General features: G+C 45.2%; 1 pseudogene across 1 annotated transcript in view; it reads left to right on the top strand.

Annotated features, from left to right (window-relative positions):
- LOC310824649 (cytochrome P450 3A27-like) overlaps nucleotides 1-11526 on the top strand; it is a 63501-nt pseudogene extending 51975 nt beyond the window's left edge. Inside the window, exons 13-14 of the transcript in view lie at nucleotides 9476-9862; nucleotides 11365-11526. The product of the transcript in view is annotated as a cytochrome P450 3A27-like (transcript). The remainder of the gene's footprint in view (nucleotides 1-9475; nucleotides 9863-11364) is intronic.
- Nucleotides 11527-24751: the final 13225 nt, after the last annotated feature.

Here is a 24751-nt window from a genome sequence, read left to right as displayed (position 1 = left end):
CAACCAGCTCAAAGCAGACAGCCAGTGATGAGGACCTGCCCTGCTGCAGGTCTCTCAGTTATTATGTTACACATAGATCTAGGATCAGCCCCAACACTGGCTACTTTCAAAAATGGGAAAAAAAAAAAAAAGGGCTTCGCTTTTGCCTTAAATTGAAACTAAATTGGCGCTAATAATTGCACTGTGACCCTAAAATGCACTGTGACTTTTATTCTTTTTTTATGTCTTTTATGCGTTTTTATTCTAATTTTTCTTTCATGCTCTTAACTTTTTATCTATTTTACGTAAAGCACTTTGAATTGCCTCTGTGTATGAAATGTGCTATATAAATAAACTTGCCTTGCCTTGCCTTGCCTCGCCTCGCCTCTGGGCTCTGCTGCTACTGTATGCTGCTCTCTTTGTATCTGTCTATTAGTGGAGGTCCAGGACTCGTTGTACAGAGACAGTTGTTGTCTGTCGTCTGCAGTGCAGGGATTTGCATGTGACTTGTGTATGTTTTGTACTCGTCTGGTAGTGGGTCTCTATCATCACGCTAAAAACGTGTGTATAATCACAAACTAAATCATAACATGAGAATGAACAACATGCCATCAAAACATGACAATAAATAGGTGTTAGATTAGATTCAACTTTATTGTCATTGTGCAGAGTACAAGTACAGAGACAACGAAATGCAGTTAGCGTCTAACCAGAAGTGCAAAAAAGCAGAAAAGTGCAATGTGAACAATATATACAGGTAGAGCAGTATAAGCAATATATGAGCAGTATAAGTAGTGCATTATAAGCAATATATGTATTAACAGTAACATTATAAGCAGAATAAATATAGAATGCAGTATGAACAGTATAAGCAGTATATGAGCTGTATAAGTAGTGCAGTTACCAATGTATTGGGTCTATCTATGGGTATCGTAGTGCAGCAGTAGTCAAAATGTACCTGCATTTTATCGGTTGAAGTGCCATCTCATCTGTCATAAGATTTGACTTGTAAAACTGAAAAGTAGGATACAACTAATAGCCTAAATGTATAAACACAGACCACAACCAAAAAACAACATGGGAAAATCGTTTACGCATCCTCTGCAGCAGGAACAGTGCAGAGAAAAGGTATGTACAGTAAACCCCATAACTGAATACACTTCATACGCTTCAGCGCGACACAGAACGCCTATACTGCAACAAAGTAAAAAGATGAGACAGACACGTGTCTTCAATAACTTGCATGTTTAATCAAAATACAAGCATTCGGCACATCGTTAACTTGAAGGAAAGTTTAATCAGGTTTTATCAATTGTATTATTTTAAATGTGAAATAAATAGCATCAGTGCAGAGGCTATAACACACTACAAAAGTCACATTAAATCACGGAAAGTAGGCTAGGCTAATTAACGGAACTATATGAATATACAGCCCGAGCCTAGTCCAGGGTTCTGAAAGCGACAAGTAACAAGTGTGCCCATCAACGGTCTAGATATTAGGCCTATACGTAACATTTAGTCCTCCACTTTATATCACAGCCAGTATAACGTTTAAAATGACTACAAAACAAAAGCAATATAGTCTACAGTGAACGGCGCATTGTCCATTTGTCATACATGTCCAAACAGACCCGCTCACTTGAATAGGAAAGTAGCGCGGCGGTTCGTTGCTTCAGCAAACCTCTCGATGACTTTACTGTTGAAATCCATCTGTCCCTGGATCAATGCATTTTCAATGGAAATCATGTCACGGCCGTTCAGTCGCTGGTGTCTGTTCTGTTCTGACAGATGTATAATGTCTTTGAATCCAGCCGATGCCCAAATAGTCTCCACCAAAAATCATACATGGGAAACAGAACAGCGCATGTTTCGAGGTGGTAGCGGTTAGCCATCTCTTTTTGTCAAACCATTCCTGTTGGCCCTAAACGTTTTATCTCCAACTTCTCTTCCAAAGGCAATGTACTAAACCGCATGGTCAACAAATAATCTACACGATTCATTGTGAAAACTTTAGCTAGCTAGCATTAGCGATAGACGTACAGTAGATGAACTGAATTGCTTTGTGATTATTTCCTGTCATGTCAGACCACGTTAACGACATTAGCGTTTAATAGTTTTTCGCCACCTGTTGCTAGGCAGAATTCATACCCAATATAATTTGCGTGAGGTTTTCCCTGCTTACGCCAAACACGCTCACGTTGTTCCCCTCGCAACGATGGGGCAAGAGTGCTCCGCTGCCCCACAGCAGAAAGACGGGACAGGGAGCGCAGTCCGCACACACTAGTAATTACTAGTAATTAGTAATTACTCCAAAAACAGCACTATACGAATTATGAGTCAAGTTTATTATATTTATACACACCAATTTCACCATTTAATCTATTTTGTATTAAATATAAAATACTTATTATTATTACTAATAAAAAATATGACTAATAATTGTTTCGTATTTGTAATGTACTTTATGAGACTTTATGTTTGTAATGTACTTTATAAAGAAAAAAAACCTGTATATCCCCAAATTTGATTCTATGCAATATGTTTTTTCAAATGTTGTATTTGTCTTGTAGGCTACTTTTGTGTAAGCCGTATATTGTGGGTAAAATGCACTATAAATTCAAATGAACTTAAACTTAAATGTGTATTGCAGTGGAATCCTAACTCGAGATCCGCGTGTAAATCGAATCAATTTCCCATTGACATGAATGCAAGATTTACGCGCGCGGATTTGGAGTTAGGATTCCACCCAAAATGCGTTGCTATTGGTATCATTATGACGTTGATATGTACACAGAATTGAGAATGTTCTGCAATAATACACAAAGTTCTTGAACTTTTAGTTCAGTGGCATAACGAGCTAAGACGCAACCTGAACCTGTGCAATCAGTATTACCAGAGTGAGATATAAAGAGATTATAACCGGAAGATTCGGCGCTTATACACAGCCTACTGACTGAGGTAGGCTAATGTAGGCCAGAGATGTAGTATAGTTGACATATAGTATAGTTTTATAACACTTGTATTTGTAAATACTTGAGACGGCATAGGCCGACTACCTTTACAGCATTTGGACAAGGGAAGCGTAAAAATGTCACTGAGAGATATCTGTCACTAGGAGATGATATTCCCATTAAGTCGAATTCAGCGTTGGATATTTCTATATGCCTAAAAACTCACATCTTTAGAAAGGCCTTCCTTTAGGTCCTGTCCTCTTGTTGTTGTTAGTGTTTTGTTTGTGTTTTTGTTTGTGTGTCTATTGCACTCAACTGCACAGGCTTTGAAATTGTCGGCTACAAATGAAAAACACATTCCAAATCAAATATATTTTTTATTATTATTAGAGACCTAAATGCATGAATTGAATTAGGGCTATTTTAATTTTGCGGAGGTCTTCTGCTTCTTTGCCTATAGGCTCCTACCTGTACCAGGCCGATTCCAGTTAATAAAATGTGCCCATTATATGGCCACTGATATTTGACCTGTTGACCACAATTGTAGGCTATATTTCAAGGCGTGTCAACAAACATAGCCAGCCAACCCACACTGGAAGCTTTTGCTGACTCTAACATAGGCCTCTGACAGGACCAAGTCACTTCGAACCATTGCATCGAACGCTGATAAGAGTTGTTAGCCAGTGAATTACCATGATAGTCATTCCAAACCCATTATGACGCCAGCCGAACGCACATTATAGATAATAACATTTCTTTGCTGCCAATCGGTGTACTGGTATTTGTTGACTGATTCAGAAGGGCAAACTCAAAGATTGTTATCCCTTTCTCATTTGGGGAATCTTTCTGACATTCCTGTTGCATTATAGTATGGGTGTGTGGAGATTATTTCAATCATTTTTGTTTGTGTTCTATCTACTGTAGGTGCATAAAAACAATGGAGGTGAAAATATATATGAGTATTGAGGATATTAGGAAGGAGCATGAGAGGATTAAGACAGAGAAGGCAGAGTTTGAGAAAAAGATAGAGGAATATGAGAAACAAAAGAGAAGGGACCAAAAAGTTAGGCAGAGGGAGGAGGAGATCCTGGCCAGAAAGGCAGAAAGACTGCAGGAGGACAGGAATGAGTTCAATAGGGAGAGGGAGGAGATGGACAGTGGGATCAAGATCCTCATGATGGAGATTGAGAAAGAGAAGGAGTCCTCAAAGGAGATACTTAGAAAGGCTGAGAAGGCAGAGGCAGAGTTAAATATGATGAGGAAGGAGAGTGTGAAAATCCAAAGAGACTGACAGAAGGTGGAGCAAGAAATGCTCAGGATGTGGAAGGAGAAGGAGACATTTTTCAAGGCCAAGAAACAGATGGAGAAAGAGATGGAGAAAAATATGGTGGCAGTCAAGAGGAGAGAGGCCCTGGTGATGGAGGCCGAAGAAAGACTTAAGCTGAGCAAGGAAAAAGAGAAGGAAGAGCAGGAGATGGAGACCTCAAAGGAGATGCTTAGAAAGACAGAGAAGGTCGGAGCAGAGTTGCAAATGATAAAGAAGGAGTGGATGAAAATCAAAAGAGACGGGCAGAAGGTGGAGCAAGAAATGCTCGGGATGTGGAAGGAGAAGGAGACATTTCTCAAGGCCAAGAAACAGATGGAAAAAGAAATGGAGGCAGTCAAGAGGAGAGAGGCCCTGGTGATGGAGGCCGAAGAAAGACTTAAACTGAGCCAGGAAAAGGAGACGCTAGAGGAGGAAAAGGAGACCTCAATGGAGATGCTTAGAAAGACAGAGAAGGTCGGAGCAGAGTTGCAAATGATAAAGAAGGAGTGGATGAAAATCAAAAGAGACGGGCAGGATGTGGAGCGAGAAATGCTCAAGATGTGGAAGGAGAAGGAGACATTTAAAAAGGATAAGAAACAGATGGAAAAAGAGATAGAGGCCATCAAGAGGAGAGAGGCCCTGGTGATGGTGGCTGAAGAAAGAGCGAAACAGAGTCTGGAAAAAGAGAAGCTAGAACAGGAGAGGGAGACATTGAAGAAGGTGAGCATGGTGACGATTAGAGAGATGGTAGAGAACCTATAGACTAAGTAGATGAAGGTGATTGTTGCTAGTTTTACTATAGCATTTAGTCCATGACCTTCAACTCTCAGTTGAATTTGTCCAATTCTTGTCTCACCTTGCACTCCCCTCTGATGTTACTTTTTTAATTTCAGATGAACGATGGCTCCAGATATGCCCCAACCCTCATGTTCTCGTTGAGAGCGACTCCTCTGATGGCTCAGCTGGTACACAATCAGGCAAACCAGGGGACGAGCCTTTCTGTCAAAAGCCTTGTTGATGTGGCCCTGGCTGAGAGCGTGTGGGGGTGCAGAGATAAGACAGGGGACTGCACATGCCGACACCGTTAGCCTGGAAACCTCAACACAATTGGCCGCTTTTTAGGGATACATAGCAAATCAATTTATATAGTTGTCTTAAGTTCAATAAATTAAGTTGAACATTAAATTAAATTGACTTCCTTTCTCTACCACTGTGACTGCTTGTGGCATTTATTATTATAGAAAGTCTTACTTGTGATGACCGTGATGTAGCTATTTATTTTAAGTCGCTCTGGATAAGAGCTTCTGCTAAATTACTCAAACGTAGGCCTGAAGTACATCCGTAAAATAATGTATCCATTTCCTGTTAACCATCTCTAAACCCTAGATGGCAGTATTTACTCTTACACCAGAAACGTGACCAGTTGCACGTGTGGATGCAGAAGAAATAGCCTCCCAGTCTGTTTCTGCAAGGAACTTCTAATTTATGGATTCTGTACATTGTTTTATGTTGAGAGTCTTGTCAAGTCTGAATATCTTAGAGTTGGGGTTTGTCCTCTACCTCCAAATATAAACGAGGACAATCACTTTGTTTTTCATACAGGTACCACTATTGTATGTATTTCTATAATCTATGTTTCTATTACTTTACCATACTATGAAACTAATTGAATATGTTTTTAAGCGTCCAAAAAGCATTGATACCAGCACTCCAAGAATCATTTTGCGTTGCTGCTGCAGCAGCCGCGCAATGTCAACACTTTACACACGCACTGGTGTAGCATGTAACATTAAAATCCATCAACTTCATATCACACCATTGATGATTGGTGAACTTGTTGGATCAGTTAAGGCCTGTGCCAGAAATCAGTACACACACCAATCACACAATGGGACTATAACAGGCACATACACTGCATTCTGAAAGTATTCAGACCCCTTCACTTTTTCCGTATTATGTTATGTTACAGCCTTATTCAAAAATAGATGAAATTATTTTTTTTCCTCATTAATCTACACACAATACGCAATAATGACAAAGGTGCTTCAACAAAAAACGTAAAGGGTCTGAATACGTATGTAAAGGTGATATTTCAGTTTTTTATTTTGAATAAATTAGCAACAATTTCTAAAAACCTGTTTTTGCTTTGTCATTATGAGGTATTGTGTGTAGATTGATGAGGAAAAAGGCTGTAACATCACAAAATGTGGAAAAAGTGAAGGGGTCTGAATACTTTCCGAGAGCACTGTACTTACATCTTGATTCACAGAATCACACCTCGTACACACTTGCAAGTGATAGCAACGCCTATCACCTGTCCCAATAAAGGGATGCTACAAGCGCACCATTTCATCCTTTCCACTCTTCACTCTCTGACTGTCTGAAGTGTACTGTAGTTGTGTTGTTGTAGCTGGGTACACCTCAGCCTATGATTCTCATGTGGCGTTAGGTTGAAAAGTGTACTGTAGTTGTGTTGTTGTAGCTGGCTACACCTCAGCCTATGATTCTCATGGGGCGTTAGGTTGAAAAGTGTACTGTAGTTGTGTTGTTGTAGCTGGCTACACCTCAGCCTATGATTCTCACGGGGCATTAGATTGTCTCTGATAGAATCCTATGGTTCAGCTCAACGATGATTTTCACCTTCTGAGCACCTGTTAACTCTCTGAGCTAACAGGCTAACCTGTGAGCTCTCAATTCTTTGTTATTGTTGAACCCTAGCTCGACGATAATTCCTCAGGTTATTATTAGAACTTGCAAGGTCACATGTGTAGGCTACAGCTAGCACTTGGGACAGACGGCTAACTAAGTTACTTGTTGTTTCCGGACAGCTGAGAACCTTGGCTAGCTTTGACAAGGTAATATTGAGAAATATTAGCACCCTGTTTGCAGGAGGGTTGGTCAGCTTGTGTTTGTAGCCCTAGGACTACTGAGCACTTTCTAGTAATTAATAATTTACTACCTAGTTACCTCGTATAATGATCTGGAACATACCAGTTCTCTCTGGTGTGGGACCAGCACCATATCTAACTATACGGGTACCAGTTCCCTGGGGTGGCACGTGGGTGTAGCAATGCTGAGGTGTGCTGATATTATACCTGTTTGTTGCATCGTGCGCTGTATCTAAACTAACCCCACAACTAAGTCAACTAATAAACATGGGCTACGCATATCTTAAACATGCCTCTGTGTGTGTGTGTGTGCGTGCGTGCGTGCGTGCGTGCGTGCGTGCGTGCGTGTGTGTCTGTGTTTGTGCGTGCTTGCGTACATGTGTTTTTTCGGGGATGCAGAGAAAGTCTTCCAGCTGTTCCAATGAGAACATCCATCCATCCATACATACATAGACCTATGCATTTAATTCTGGTTTGTTTATAACTAAGAGGAAGACACATTTATCATCAAAAACCACTAGTTATCATCAAAAAGGATGGTCACAGTTTGCTAAAAAAGAGTCCCTAAAAAGCCTGCAGAGGTCTCGTAAAAGATATTGTGGACAGATGAGATGAATATTATCATGGACTAGAGTGACAAAAGTTTGGGGAAAAAAGGATCTGCCCAAGATCTACAGCATACCACCTCATCTGTGAAACATGGTGCAGGGGGTGTTAAGTTTGGGCATGTATAGTTGCCATTAGAACTTGCTAACTTGTCTTAATTGATGATTGTACCTGCTGATGGCAGCAGCAGAATGTATTCTGAAGTGCACAGAAACATCTTGTCTGCTTGAGTGCAAGCAAATGCCTCCAAATGCATTGGATGGAGCCACACCATACAATAAAACAATGACCCAAAACACTGCCATAGCAACTAGTGGAAAGATCTTGATTGGCCAAGTCAATCTTCAGATTAAAATTCAATTGAACATGCATTACATTTCCCTAATGATAAGAATTTAGGCAAAAAGACCTCAAAACAAACAACAACTAAAGATGGCTGCAGTACAGGCCTAGCAGAGCATCACCAAAGAAGATGCCCAGCGTCTGGTGGGGTTAGTGGGTTGCAGACTTCAGGCAGTTATTGTCCACTAAATACTAGTGGATTGTCCACTAAATACTAAACATGACTGCTTCATTTAGACATTTGATAAGTCTGTCCCATTACTTTTGGGTACACTGAAATAGGGGGATTATGCATAAAAGTGGGGTAATTTCTAAATGGTGAAACCAATGTGTATACTGTGGCGCCCGGCCCGTGCCTAAGCCCATGTGCGAGTGTGGGACGGTGGTAAATGGAGTATATATCTCGCCTCGCTTTGTCTCTGCTGTTTCTGCTGTCCCTCTCTTGCCCCGTGTTGTCTTTGGCAGGACCATGTATGGAGTTCCTGCGCCCCAAGGGGCCACAGCTGCAACCCGTGGAGATAATCACCGTATGCCCATACATGGAGTTCCTGCCCATCAAGGCACAGGTGAAGGGCAACAGCAGGAGCAGCAGAGACGGTACAAAAGTAGCCCACGGAGCACCCAGTGGGGAGGAGTTGCTATGGCGAACCAAGGAGCAGTTGATGAGAGAGAGAATAAGCCAAGTCACCATTGTCCAGTGTATGACCCCTGACCATAGGAGAGCCCGCTACGTTGCCAACCTTCGCCTGTCTGACTACCCCGCTGCCGCCCCGACCTGGAACGTAAGAGGACCACCCACCGTGTACCGAACCCCCCTGCTATCTTCACGACACGACGCCTTCTCACCCCCACCCTCTCTCTATCATTTCCCTCTCCCCGCTAACCGAATAAATATCTTTGATTCTAATTCTGGTGTGGACCTCTCTGCTTACACTGTGTTTGGGTCCGTGACGCGCCCGCACACCCCGGCGGCCGTCACATTTGGTGGAGAATGCGGGCATAGCGACCCGGGACCCAAACGCAGTGAACCGCAGAGACACCAGGGGGCCAAGCACCGGGAAACCAGTCCACACCCCGCCATGGCCACTGGTACGGATTTCCAGGCGCTGATAGCGCAGCTCGTGGACCTCAATGTCAAGCAGCAAGCCCGCCATGAGGAGCTCGTCGCCGGCCTGCTGGCCAAGGGCCAGCACAAGTCCGCCACTCCGGCCCAATTCCTGGTCAAACAAACGGGGGACGACGACGTGGAGGCGTACCTCCAGATATTCGAGAGGACAGCACAGAGGGAAGGCTGGGCCCCCGATCAATGGACAGGCCTGGTGGCTCCATTTCTGTCTGGCATGGCCCAAAGTTGCTATCAGGACCTCTGCGCGGACGGGCTTGTGCCATACCCAACCTTGAAGACGGAGGTCGTCAAGCGGCTCGGCCACACCCTTTTGACCCGGGCCCAACAGCTCCACGAGTGGACCTTCGACCCAGCCGCTTTCCCCCGGGCCCAGATGCACGAACTGACTTGGGTGGCCAACAAGTGGTTGGTATCTGACCCCCCTTCCCTGGGGCCGGTGGAGAGGGTGGTCATGGACCGATACATGAGGGCACTGCCCCACGAGGCCCGGAGGTATGCGTGCCAGAACAACCCCCAGAGCGCCGAGCAGCTGGTATCCCTGGTGGAAGGCTACCAGGCCGCCCAGGGCGTGATGAGGGTGGCCCGGACACCGAAAAGAATCCCGCCCCTGTTCCGACGAGTCGCCCGGAGGCGACGGCCGACCGGAGACGCTGTTTCTCCTGTGGTGAGGTGGGTCATCTGTCCTGGGCCTGCCCCCACGCCCAGGAGGCGTCCATGCCCTCGGCGAGCGACCCCGGACGTCCCTGCGGGCTCCTGACGGCCTGTTGGGCTCAGCCGACGGGAACACCCCCGATCACCCCGGTGCGCATCAATGGGCAGGACGCCACGGCGCTCCTGGACTCGGGTAGCGCGGTGACGCTCGCCAGGCCCCAGTACACCCAACGGCCCTACCTACCCGAAACCCTCGCCGTAACCTGCATCCATGGGGAGACCAGGCATTACCCCACTGCCCACGTCCGGCTCCAAACCACCCGGGGCGTCTTCCAGGGGACGGTTGGAGTCGTCCCGGAGCTGCCCGTGGAGGTGCTGATCGGGAGGGACACTCCCCTATTCCAGGAACTGTGGAGCCACATGACCCGAGAAGACCCGGCCCGGGGGGCCCACCGAGGGAAGAGAACCCCACGACCGCCCAAACTGTGCGCCGTGAACGAGGAGGGAGCGGGAGACTCCACGGACCCCATCTCCGAGGGCGCCGGCAGCGCCGCCGCAGAACGGGCCTTCGCGGAGACCCAAGCCGTCGTCACGGACAGCGACTCACCCTCCCCTGACGATGGCGCCGACTTAATGGGGATGTTCCTGGAGGATTCCGACGCCGCCCCACTGCCCGCCCGCCTGAAGGGGAGGTTCGGGACAGCTCAGATGGAGGACCGCAACCTAGCCAGTGTGCTGCAGCAGGTGAGCGTGGTTGATGGGCAGCGGATGGACGGGGTACGGGACTTGCCAAACCCACATTTTGCCATTAAGAACAGTCTAATGTATCGTATGAACATGACTAACGGGGCCAGACAGGAACAGCTAGTGGTGCCCAAAGCCTATATTCCCTCAGTTCTCCAGATGGCCCACACCCACCTCCTGGGAGCGCACCTGGGGGTAGCGAAAACCCTGGATCGGATTCAGGCACGGTTCTACTGGCCCGGAGTGAAGAAAGCGGTGGAGACTCACTGTCGGCAGTGCCCCGAGTGCCAAATGGTGGCGCCCCGTCCCCATGTACGAAGCCCCTTAATCCCCCTCCCTATTATCTCTGTTCCTTTCAGCCGCATTGCGATGGACCTGGTCGGGCCCCTCCCCAAGAGCAGCAGTGGGTACCAGTACATCTTGGTGATAGTGGACTACGCAACCCGGTACCCCGAGGCCATTCCCCTCCGCACCATGGCCACCAAGGGTATCGCCAAGGAGCTGGTGGTAATGTTCACGCGGGTCGGCATCCCCGACGAGATCTTAACTGACCAGGGCACCCCATTTATGTCCAAGATTATGAAGGATGTGTGTCGACTCCTGCGCATAACGCAAATTCGCACGTCAGTATACCACCCCCAAACAGACGGCTTAGTGGAAAGGTTTAATCAGACACTAAAACAGATGTTAAAAAAGGTGATGGAGTTGGATGGGAGGAATTGGGACCAGCTCCTCCCATTCCTGATGTTTTCCATACGGGAGGTGCCCCAGGCTTCCACGGGGTTCTCACCCTTCGAGCTGCTGTACGGGAGACGGCCCCGAGGAATGCTAGACCTGGCTAAGGAGGCCTGGGAGTGCCAGCCATCCCCCCACCGCACGATGGTCGAGCACGTGGAGGAGCTCCGGGAACGGATGGCCACCCTGTGGCCCCTGGTGAGGGAACACATGGAGGCGGCCCAGACCGCACAGGCCCGAACCTACAACAGGGGGACGCAGCCGAGGGAGTTTGTGACGGGAGACAAGGTCCTTGTCCTGGTACCTACCTCCGAGTGCAAGTTCCTGGCAAAGTGGAACGGGCCATACGAGGTGATGGAGAAGGTAGGACCAGTCAACTACCGGGTAAGACAGCCGGGAAGGCGGCAGCCCACCAAGATTTATCATGTGAATTTATTAAAGAAATGGGTGGCCCCCGCCGCCATGCTGTCTGTGTCAAACCCCCTCTCCACACAGAAACCCAAGTCGGAGGACGTGCCATTCGGGGAGCAGCTGACCGAACGACAACGACACGACCTGACCGAGGTGGTCGCCAGGCACCGCGACGTCTTCTCCTCCACCGCCGGGCGCACCACCCTGATCACCCACCCCATCATAACAACCCCAGGGAAAACGGTAAAACTCAGGCCCTACCGTATCCCCGAGGCCCGAAAGACGGCCATAACCCAGGAGGTGCAGGCGATGCTGGAGGCTGGCATCATAGAGCGGTCGCGGAGCGCCTGGAGCAGCCCCATCGTGCTGGTGCCCAAGCCCGACGGGAGCATTCGCTTCTGTAATGACTTTCGCCAGCTCAACGCGATCTCGCAATTTGATGCCTACCCAATGCCACGGGTCGACGAGCTGATCGAGAGGCTGGGCAGGGCCCGGTACATCACCACCCTGGACCTCACTAAAGGGTATTGGCAGGTGCCCCTCGCACCTGAGGCCAGAGAGAGAACTGCGTTCTCCACCCCGGACGGACTATTTCAGTTCGTACAGCTACCGTTCGGGCTTCACGGGGCGCCGGCCACGTTCCAGAGGCTTATGGATCACGTGCTCCGTCCCCACCGCGAATATGCGGCCGCCTACATTGACGACATCATCATCCACGGAGAGGAGTGGGGGGCCCACCTGAAACAGATGGAGGCTGTGCTGCAAGCCCTACGAGAGGCGGGGCTCACCGCAAACCCAGCCAAGTGTCGGCTCGGCCTCCAAGAAGCAAACTACCTGGGGTTCACGATCGGGAGAGGGTGTGTCAAGCCCCAGGTAGGGAAAGTCGAGGCGATCCGCGGGTGGCCCCGCCCCCAGACAAAGAAACAGGTACGGGTTTTCGTAGGGCTTGCCAGCTATTATCGGCGCTTTGTTCCCCACTTCTCTTCCCTGGCAGGACCCCTCACCGACCTCACCCGCACGCGCATGCCGGATCGGGTCGAATGGACGCCGGAGGCGGAACAGGCGTTCGCAGGGCTGAAGGAGGCCCTCTGCACGGACCCAGTGTTGGTGACCCCGGACTTCCCACAGCCGCTAGTGGTACAGACGGACGCATCGGAGACCGGGGTGGGTGCCGTCCTTTCCCAGCTAAGAGAAGGCGAGGAACATCCCATCATGTTTATCAGCCGTAAATTGTTCCCAAGAGAGAAAAATTACTCAACGATAGAGAAAGAATGCCTGGCCATTAAATGGGCACTGGAGTCCCTCCGGTATTACCTACTGGGGCGGCAGTTCACCCTGGTCACCGATCACGCACCACTGGTATGGATGGCGAGGAACAAAGACAGCAACGCCCGGGTCATCCGCTGGTTCCTCTCCCTTCAGCCCTACTCCTTCGACGTGGTCCACCGAGCCGGGGCCGCGCATGGGAACGCCGACGCTCTCTCACGGCGGAACGCACTAGGAGGCTGGGCCGCCCCTCCCGCGAGGTCGGAGCTCAGGAGGGGGATATGTGGCGCCCGGCCAATGCCTAAGCCCATGCGCGAGTGTGGGACGGTGGTAAATGGAGTATATATCTCGCCTCGCTTTGTCTCTGCTGTTTCTGCTGTCCCTCTCTTGCCCCGTGTTGTCTTTGGCAGGACCATGTATGGAGTTCCTGCGCCCCAAGGGGCCACAGCTGCAACCCGTGGAGATAATCACCGTATGCCCATACATGGAGTTCCTGCCCATCAAGGCACAGGTGAAGGGCATCAGCAGGAGCAGCAGAGACTGTACAAAAGTAGCCCACGGAGCACCCAGTGGGGAGGAGTTGCTACGGCGAACCAAGGAGCAGTTGATGAGAGAGAGAATAAGCCAAGTCACCATTGTCCAGTGTATGACCCCTGACCATAGGAGAGCCCGCTACGTTGCCAACCTTCGCCTGTCTGACTACCCCGCTGCCGCCCCGACCTGGAACGTAAGAGGACCACCCACCGTGTACCGAACCCCCCTGCTATCTTCACGACACGACGCCTTCTCACCCCCACCCTCTCTCTATCATTTCCCTCTCCCCGCTAACCGAATAAATATCTTGGATTCTAATTCTGGTGTGGACCTCTCTGCTTACACTGTTTGGGTCCGTGACGCGCCCGCACACCCCGGCGGCCGTCACAATACAAATACCATCAAATAAAAGCTGAGAATCTCTACTTTAACCTTGTAGTAATTGTTTAATTTCAAATCCAAACGTTTGATAAAGTTCTTCATAACCAACATCAGGGAGATGTGACCAGAGAGTGGATCCTGGCTATAAGGGCACACTCTTGCCAACACACATTCTGGTGTGACATGTGGGATGTCTTATTGATCTATGTTGCTTTGGCTGTCTCCATGTGTGGATCATTGTAATCAGGGGTGGGGCTGGCCTTTTAAACACCTGTGCTTTGTTTCATTCAGGGAAAACAAAGAGATTTTTAACATTTCTTTTAAGGAGACAACACACATTTTCTGCCATGCCTCTGTCAATTGATTTGGCTTTAATCAATGGTTTCTTCTTGATGTTGTGTACATGTTTTCAAGCCTATGTCACCTTTCAGAGGAAATCAAGGAACCTATCCAGATCTGATGTCGTATTAGATGAGTCAAACCCTGTCAGAACACAGTTTGCTTTTGCTAGATTCTTTTCTTTTCTTTTGTCTAGTATTGGTATACATGGTCGAAATTATGCACTCATATTTAGTATTTGGTCGACAATACTTTGTATGCAATAACCGTCTGGGACCCATTGACCCCACCAGGTGCTGGGTATCTTCTCTGGTGATATTCTGCCAGGCCAGCCATCTTTTTGCCAGGTCTTTTTGCCCAAAATCTTACCATCAGATAATGAAATGCATGTTCAATAGGATTTAAATCCAAACATTGACATGGCCAGTCAAGAACTTTCCACTTTTTCGCCCTGAAAATCTCCCTAGCTCCAATGGCAGTATGTTTTGGGTCATTGTCTTACTGTATGATGAAGCGCCATCCAATGAATTTGGAAGCATTGCTTTTACTCGACCAGACAAGATATTTCTGTACACTTCAGAATACATTGTGCTGCTGCTGTCAGCAGTAACATCATCAATTATGATAAGTTAGCAAGTTCTAGTGGCAGCTATACATGCCCAAACCATAGCATCCCCTCCACCATGTTTCACAGATGAGATGGTATGCTGTAAACCTTGGGCAGATCCTTTTTTCTCCAAACTTTCCTCTTGCAATCACTCTGATAATATTCATCTTATCTGTCCACAAGACTTTTTTCCACACCTCTGCAGGCTTTTTAGGTACTTCTTAGCAAACTGTAACCTGACTATCCTTTTTAATAATAACTAGTGGTTTGCATCTTGCAGTGAAGCCTCAGCCATTTGCGATTGCTGAGCTCATCAGTGCTTGATTTTGGCAAGTCTAAGGTTTTGACTATGTTTCAGATTTTTCAGCTTTCACCATTTGTCAATTCCTTTGCTATTGTAATGTATCTAACACCTTGTCCTTTGTTGGGAATGATATTTAAGGAGAGGGACAGCGAGATATTCTTTGAGTTTTGGCTTAGGCCCATCACGGGCATCATTCTCCCGCGTTGTCCTTGACGCACGTTAACGTATGGTTAAAACTTACAGACGTATGTTGTTTTAAATTGTGTTAAATTGGTTATTTTGTTGATACTCTATTCTCATTCTTCCTATGGGCATTAATGTGATGTTGTGCGCTCGATAAAGGTTCTGTTAATCAGGGCTGGCTCTAGCCATTTTGGTGCCCAAGCATTTTTCCTTCTTTTGCATTATCAAATGTCTAAATTAAGCACTCATGTTTAGTATTTGGTCCCCAATCCTTTGTATGCAAAAGTGCAAAAGTCTGTGACCCATTGACCCAACCAGATGCTGGGTATCTTCTCTGGTAATGCTATGTTGCAGCGACTGTTGTTGTTTTTTTAGGATGTTTTGCCCTAAGTCTCCTCTTGAGCAAATGAAATGCATGTTCTATAGGATTTAAATCTGGAGACTGACTTGGCCAGTCAACAACTTTCCACTTTTTGGCCCTGAAAAATTCCCTAGTTCCTATGGCAGTATGTTTTGGGTCATTGTCCTGCTGTATGATGAAATGCTGTCCAATGAGTTTGGAGCCATTTACTTGTACTTGGACTGACAAGATGTAAATAAATGATTCTCAATTATGGTGAGCATTCTTTGGTTATCCAATGGAAGTCTTCCTTGGCCTACTAGGTAATTTGCGATTTCTGAGCTCACCAGTGCTTTCTTTCCTTTTAATGAAGTTAAATGAAGTTCCAAACTGTTGATTTTGGTAGGTTTAAGGTTTTGGCTATGTTTATTTTTTTTCTGATATTTCAGCATCATAATGGCTTCCCTGACTTTCAATAACATCTCTTTGGTCCTCATGTTGACAAGACACCAATAGCAGACTGCACAAATTATGTGACGGAACACACCTGACGAACACACTTGTCAAGCCAATTGTCCTATCACTTTTGTGTAGCCTGAAATAGGGGGATTATGCATAAAAGTGTTGGAATTTCTGAATGATAAACCAATATGTACATTATATAAAAAATAAAAATCTCTACGTTTTTATTTCAAATCCAAACAGAAGAAAAAATGCTTCACTGTCCCATTACTTACGCACGGTACTGTATAACCTTCTGTGGAAAGGGTTCTACATGGAACCCAAAAGGTTTCTTCAAAGGGACAGTGGAAGAAGAACCCTTTTTGGTTCTAGGTAGCACTTTTTCAAAGAGTGCAGGATCTGTGATGGGTCTGTCTGTCTCTATCTACGGTATATTTGCTTGAATGCCACAGCCTATTTAAATATTGTTGCTGACCATGTGCATCCCTTCATAGCCACAATTTACCCACCTTCTAATGGCTACTTCCAGCATGATAATGCACCATGTCACAAAGCAAACGTCGTCTTAAACTGGCTTCATGAACATGACAATGAGTTCAGTGTTCTTCAGTGGCCTTCCTTGTCACCGGATCTGAATCCAATAGAACACCTTTGGGATGTGGCAAAACGGGAGATTTACATCTTGAAAGTGCACCTGAAACATGTGCAGGAATTGCGTGATGCAATCATGTCATCATTGACCAGAATCTCAAAGGAATCAATGTCACGAAGAATTTAGGCTGTTTTGAGAGCAAAGGGAGGCTCTACCTAGTATTAGTATAGTGTTCCTCATAAAGTGTTGGGTGAGTGTATATCTAACTATCTTTGTTTTTGCTGGTCTGTAGGATCTATGATGGCCGTCAGCCCGTCCTGTGTATCATGGACACAGCCATGATCAAAACCATCCTCATCAAGGAATGCTACTCCCTTTTCACTAACAGGAGGAAAATACGTTAAATTGAAGTTGTTGTATGGGGAAAAAAACATAAGGGCTCCTTAAATAGATAATATCATTGTTATTATAGCATTATTAATATTCGGTTAATTTTGCAATATATAATCATTGTTATTTTTCTAGAATTTTTATCTCAACGGGCCTCTGTATGACGCCGTGTTTATCGCTGAGGATGATGCATGGAGACGGATCCGTAGTGTCCTGTCTCCCTCCTTCACCAGTGGGCGGATCAAAGAGTTACAGTCCCATCTCTCCTCTCTTTCTTTTATTCATTCCAACAACACAAATAAATGAATGACTAACAACTCTGACGTGTGTGTGTGTGTGTTTATGTGATTTGTACTATGTGTGTTGTGTGAAGCAGCAACTTTAATTGTCCAAGACAAATTTCCATCCGGGACAACAAAGTATATTTAATCTTATCTTAGATAAGTTCAGTGGTCAGATGACAGAGTTTAGAATAATAGTTCATCTTTGGAGTCACTTATTCCTTGACTATATACATAATGTATCCTGTATGAATGTATATTCTCAGGCTATATAAACATTAAAATAATTCCTGTTTCAAACATGATATTAACCCATGTTTTGCACATATTAATCCATGTATCAATCATCATATTTTTCCATGTATCCTTCCCAACTCAGATGTTCGGGATCATGAAGCAGCACTCTGGTAATTTGGTCAGCAATCTGAAGAAGACGGCCAATAACGAAGAGCCCATTGAACTAAAAGAGTGAGTATTTCTCTCCGAGAAGATAAGGTGAATTTGTAATTTCAGTGAACTCCCCCTTTAATTTTGTGGTTGTGGTTCTGGTGGTCAAAGATTGTGTGGTTGTGTTCCAGGTTCTTTGGACCATACAGTATGGATGTGGTCGTCAGCACTTCATTCAGTGTCGACATCGACTCCCTCCACAACCCCTCTGACCCCTTTGTGACCAACATCAAGAAAATGCTCAAGTTTGACATCTTCAGCCCACTGTTCCTCACAGTCAGTACAACTTCCTCCATATAGCTTTCAGTCTCAATCATTTTGTGCTCAATAAATGAAGCTATCGATTTCATTGATTAGACTGACATACACTGTGGAAACACTCTATGAGACCACCAGTAGCTCTTTGTCCTTCCTGGCCTACAATCTGGCAACCAGCCCTCACATCATGACCAAGCTGCAGGAGGAGATAGACACTGTGTTTCCCAACAAGGTAACCCCTCTGCAGACTCCTATATAGTACTATTCATGTGGAACAGGAAATATGATAGTGACAGTATTTTAGAGGGTACTGATGAGTGTGTAACCCCTGTGCACTGCAGACTCCTACAGTATCTATTACTATTGCTTTGGAACAGATGGTTAGATAGGTGACAGTATTTTGCAGTGTGCTAATGTGTCTGTAGCATCCCTGTGCAGACTTCTGCCCAGTATTATTCATTTGAAACAGGAAGTAGATAGGTGTTGTTGGAATCTTCAGAATAGTTAAAAGGCCAGTACCTGAGGACCTGAGGGATCTACAGGGTATATACCTTAAAAGCATGTCTGACATGCAGTGGTGTGCGTGACCATAGAGTGATTTCTAAACTAATACAATTATCTTAAAATAAATTATAAAACGAACAGGTTATTAGTGCAGAGACTTTTATGATATGTGCTCTCCATCTGACTCGTGCTGCTGCATTCTGTATCATTTGCCAATAGCTTTCTTTGGTCGACCAGACAGGAGAGTGTTACAGTAATCAAGGCTGCTAGTAATACAAGCATGCATTCGTCTCTCAGTGTCAGCCTGGGAGAGGAAAGGTTGCATCTTTACAGCTGTGTTCTGTAAAGGTCCATGTAATATTCAACCTTTTTAAAAGCTTCCTAAAGGTTGTAATGACTATCTTTAATCGGTAGAGATCAGGGAACGAGATCCCTTGAAATAAATATTTCATTTACAAACGCTGTTTTGGTTCGGAAAACACGCTTTTTAAAATGGAGTGTCCTACCTGGACACTCGGTTTGCATATAAACATGTTGTTACTGCCAGGGGTGTTATAGGGGAGTGGACTCACCTTTCTGTCTCTGGGGGCTGCCTCTTCCAATCGTGTGCGCATGCAGAAACACAACAGCTAATGTCCAACACTGCAAGTTCATTTCGGGGGGTTATATTATTATAAGGGAGGATGTTGTCGTTTGGACAACTTCAGACAGAATTTCTCCACGATGGCAGATTTCCGACAAACTTACTTACTCTTCTTTAAGTGATACAAATATGTTTTAGTCACATTCTTGATATGGGTTTCAAAATTAAGATCTGAGTCAATGGTGACACCTCTGTTTTTTGCCTGGTGCTTAGTGTTACTGTAAGTAGAAGTGTCTTTAAGTATGCAGACAGTTTCTCTCTTTCGGTTTTTGCTCGAATGACTAGTTCTGTGACATCCATATGTCTGCAATGCATTTCACCAGGAAATCAATCAAACTGTTTGACTGGTGCTACAGAGTCGATAGTTGCCCTTAGTTTGGTGTTGAAGCTGGTTAATAAATCATTATCACAGGAGGAAGCTGTTGATGGTGTACTATTCATATTCATCATCATGAATCTCATCTGCTCAGCGACATGGCTAGATAAATAATAGAGGATGCAACAGGAGTAAGACCCTTTGTAATCACTAGGTCCAGGGTGTGGCAGTGGTTATGGGTGAGCCCAGTAACTCGCTGAATAAAGTCCGTAGAATTCAAGAGATTCATCAAATCCATGGCTGTCGAGTCAGTCTTATTGTCCACATGTAGGTTAAAATCACCAATGATAATAATCTTAGCATAATTTGAATGAAAGGTAGATGGGCCTTGGATGAAACCGTGATCTTTACATTTCTCATCCTTGTCATCAGGTGTCTTTATCACTCATTACTGTGCAACAGGAGGCTGATGGAGGTAGAAATGGTAGGACAGCTCATTGTAATTAGAGCTTGACAGACATATCTGATATTGGCCTTAAAGAAATATCGGGGAGTTATTCACCATGTTATATATAATATAGAGGAAACTGGACAGCACTTATTATGGATCATTTAACACAATTACACATGACACAACTGTGTTAACAGAGACACAATACGTCCTGCTCCTGTACATGTTTGTATATACTGTACATTTTCCCCTATGTCTGCTAAGGGCTTCACTGCTTTTTCCACTGTTTATGTGGCACATAATATATTTATATGTAATTGGCCACTTACGTAAATGTGTTATTTTATATGTATGCACTTTATCTTGCATGTTTACAGACTCCCCCCATTCAATTTCACGCATTTCTATTTGGAGTATAAAAGGCACTAGATCACCTGCGGGTATATAAGCTGTGGCTTGCGCTGCGTTCTTCAGTTGGCAGTTAATACCTGAACCAGTAAAGACTGAGGACCAGACGACTCACTAGTGTGTTTTCCATTTATTCTTAAGCATAAGCATTAATACAGTTTGTCATTAATGTAGGCTTTCTATTTAGTGTACCGTTAGGCATAGTAGCATATGAAGTTTGTAGTCTGTTAGCGGTAATTGCGCTAGCTTGGTATCCTAAACGAGGACGAGTTAGCACTAGCTTGCCGTTTACGATGAGTGGTTGTTGTCAAATGACACCTGACAAAACATGTCGAAGGGAGTCTGGTGTAACGTTTGCCTGACTCCACTGATACAGATGTATGTGTAGGATTTAATGTTAGAGTGTTTTGTAGTTTACATTTTCTTTGTTTTTCTTCGTTTTCTCCTAACGGTTAAGAGAAGGTAGACGGTTAGAGCCAGAGCCCGAACCGCTGATGAACAGCGCTGTAGTTTACCGTTGCCAAGGCAACCAGGCAGCTCACAGGTTGTACCATATTTCTAAATCATTATTTTGATATAATACTGAAATGTTGATATTATATTGTTATTGTTTTACATTGTAATTTGTATTGTTCCAACTAAGTTCAGTTGGCAGTTAATACCTGAACCACGAGTATGTTTTCCATTTATCCCCCCCCCCTATACTAACCCTAACCCCAACCCCACCCAGAGACCTCTTCATCCCCGCTACCCCCCTTGTACAAGTTCTCTCCTGCTAATACAAATAAAATGAAATAGCCGACTGACTATGGCCCCTGGTGTGAGCATTGATTACTTTGTCTTATGATGACTGTTGGATAGATGATTCAATTACTTAAACAAATGTATTGTTGTAAGTCGCTTTGGATAAAGGCGTCTGCTAAATTCCATGAATGTAAATGTAAATTACAATGGAGGGCCATGTCCAGAAACGACCCCGAGCCCCTACCACTGATTTATATACCTATATCTATGTCTGTGTGTTGTCTATTAATTAATAATATGATGATGATTAATCCCAACGACGTATATTTTCCAAGAAACAACATGAGCATATCTGTAATCAAATAAATATCTCCTGCGTCATAATGCTGTTGTCTTGATGACGCTGCTAGCAATGACGTAAATTTATGTAAAAATCACTTTGGTCACTTGAACCTCCAGTTGTCAAATAGCCTTTGCTGATTGTCATTTGTAATGTGGTACGCTCATTAGTGGAAATAGATTCAATTACATTTCAACACAATGGAGAAAAACTGGTGGGACCCGCCGCAGGTAAGTTTGCCTTGCTCTATTTTAGTTTAAATAAACGGGAATACTTTACATTAAATTGCCCCAATACTTGGGCCAAATGTCCAAGGACGTAGGATGTATCTTTCGAGAGGGGGTGCTGCCTAAATGTTGTGTAAAGGGCTGTGCCATGGCTGCTGGTGGGCCGGTCGATCTGTGGGCTGCGGGGCCGGTGAGCGACACGATGTGTGGGCTTCGCGCAGATCCCCCCTACCTTAATCGAATAAGCACTAGGCCTACAAGCTCCTGTATATTTTCAGCCTACCTCAAGTCCGTGAACTGCCTTCAAGTAAACGCAAAGCTGTAAGAAGCAGGGCTGAAAATTAATCAAATTTAATCAAATCAAGCTCTATCATCCGTGGTGACAACATGTTACTGTACACTTGTTTGTATTCGATTGTTATCGTCCAGTCAAAGTAGCCTACAATTCAAAGCAACATTTCCCCCACAATCAGGACCTAGACCTACTGCAAAGAAATACCCTTAATTGGCTACTCTTTGTTGTTAGATCGCTGGGAAGTAATTCATCCGACTCGGCAGACAGTTTGATCCCAACATCAAGTCAAATCGCGGTAATTTCGGTGAGCGCGCAATTCCAAAAACAGCTGTTTGTCAGTGAAAGAGCAGCGTAACAGCCTAAAAAGTGAAACGGGACGAGCTCAATCGTTGTTACAGAGAGAAATGTGGCTGCAAAATCAACCATTTTAAAGATCAACATTAAAACGAGACAGATTCTCTTTTTAGCTTGACAAACGCAAATAACCTATAGAGGAGGGACTATCGAAGAACGATGATTGACAGAACAATATCAAAATGGTTAATTTGATGTTTTCAGGTAGGCCCTATCTAAAATATAACCAAACATAGTTGGCACTAATAGGTCTTAATCGACAGGACCTTTCCTTAAGTAAGTCGTAAGTTGACTTTGCAAAGGGCCTACAATTACTTACTGTACAGGCCTACATAATTTGCAATATAAATTGTGTCGGATATGTTGAATAAAAGGTAGATGTAGGCCTTTTTTAAAGGCAAAACTAGAGAGCCCCTTTTGGGAAATTGGGAACGCAACAGCCTATTCTTGAGAACATTGTGAGGTACCGCAATCTCTTTGCGAGGGAAGCCTGTTATCTAACACAATCATATTTCTTGACGTTTCCCTGTCATTGTGTCTGTCATCTCCATCAGGAAGTTTCAAAGCCCTATGCTACTGTATTTGATAACTACCCACTCACCCCATTCAGGATGGCTAAACATAGACAATATGTAAAGATCACTGGAGACAACTGAATGGTTTTATACTCAGAAAAGACAAATACATTCATAGAGACATTCTCGAGACTGCACCTGTAGTGTGTTCACTGTATGTCCACAGGAGTGTAAAGAGGATCAGGCTGCCCTGATGATGGAGGCAGCAGGACCGGCAGCTTTCGCAGCCTACACCCCACTCCCACAGAGGACATCAAGACGGGCCAGGCACACGAGAGAGAGGGCCAGAGTGGCTAAAGAAAGAAAGGAAGAGGTGAGAGCGGAAGAGGTGGAGGGAGCCCAAAACCTTCTGCATAAGGTGAAGGAGCACACCGATGCAGAGAAGGAGAGGCTGATGGAGGAGAGAGAGAGGGTGGACAAGGACAGAGAAATGGTGGACAAGGACAGAGAAATGGTGGAGAGGAAGAGGAAGATAGTCAACCATCTTAAAGATAATATGGAGAGGAAGAGGAAAGTGTTGGATAGAGACACTGAGAAAGTGAATGAATGCAATGCAATACTCAGTCGCATTCAAAAGACGCAGGAAAATAACAAAAAGGATTTGGAGGAGAGGATTGTCCAGTTGGAAATAAAGGCGAAAGAGGTGGAGGAGGTGGAGAAAGTGACAAAGGAGATGGAGGAGACTTTCCAGAGGGAGATGGAAAAAACAAGAAATGAGATGAAGAGGAGAGAGAAGGAGGTGGAGGAGAGAGAGAGGGTGGTGCAGGAGAGAGAGAAGGAGGTAAAGAAGAGCGAAGAGAGATTAAAGATGAGTGAGAAGGAGACCGAAACAATGGAGGTGATGAAGAGAAGGGTAGAAGAGGTTGACAGAGAGATGGAGAGAATCCGAGAGGAGAAAGAAATGGAGGTGAAACAAGTGAAAGAGAGGATGGAGGTGATGAAATGGGCAGAGGAGGAGAGAGAAAAAGACAGGAATGAGAAGAAGAAAGAAAAGGATATTGAATGGATGAGAAAGGAGTTGGAGGTGATGAAGAGAGTAGAGGAGGTGGAGAGAGAGAAGGAGAAAATCCTGGAGGAGAAAGAATGCGACGTTAAACGTGTGAGAGAAGAGATGGATGTGATGATAAAGAATATGGTGGAAAGGAAGGAGAGGGAAGTGAAAGAGGAGATGAGGATGAAGACAGAGATGGAGAGAGAGAGGGAGAAGATTGAAAAGGAGAAAGAAAAGGTTATTGAATGGATGAGAAAGGAGATGGAGGCGGGTATGAAGAGAGAAGAAGAGATGGAGAGAGAGATGGAGAGAATCCTGGAGGAGAAAGAAAGGGAGGTGAAACAAGTGAAAGAGAGGATGGAGGTGATGAAATGGGCAGAGGAGGAGAGAGAGAGAAACAGGAGTGAGAAGGAGAAAGAAAAGGATTTTGAATGGATGAGAAAGGAGTTGGAGGCGATGAAGAGAGTCGAAGATATGGAGAGAGAGATGGAGAGAATCTTGGAGGAGAAAGAATGTGACGTTAAACACGTGAGAGAAGAGATGGATGTGATAAAGAATATGTTGGAAAGGAGGGAGAGTGAAGTGGAAGAGGAGATGAGAAAGATTACAGAAGATGTCGTGAAGTGGATGAAGACAGAGATGGAGAGGGAGAAGGAGAAGATTGAGAAGGAGAAAGAAAACGATATTGAATGGATGAGAAAGGAGATGGAGGCGGGTATGAAGACAGTAGAAGAGATGGAGAGAATCCTGGAGGAGAAAGAAATGGAGGTGAAACAAGTG

Source organism: Argentina silus, assembly GCF_951799395.1.
Source record: "Argentina silus genome assembly, contig: scaffold_59, whole genome shotgun sequence".
Lineage (NCBI taxonomy): Eukaryota > Metazoa > Chordata > Actinopteri > Argentiniformes > Argentinidae > Argentina > Argentina silus.
This window is presented reverse-complemented; position numbering and strand designations above follow the sequence as displayed.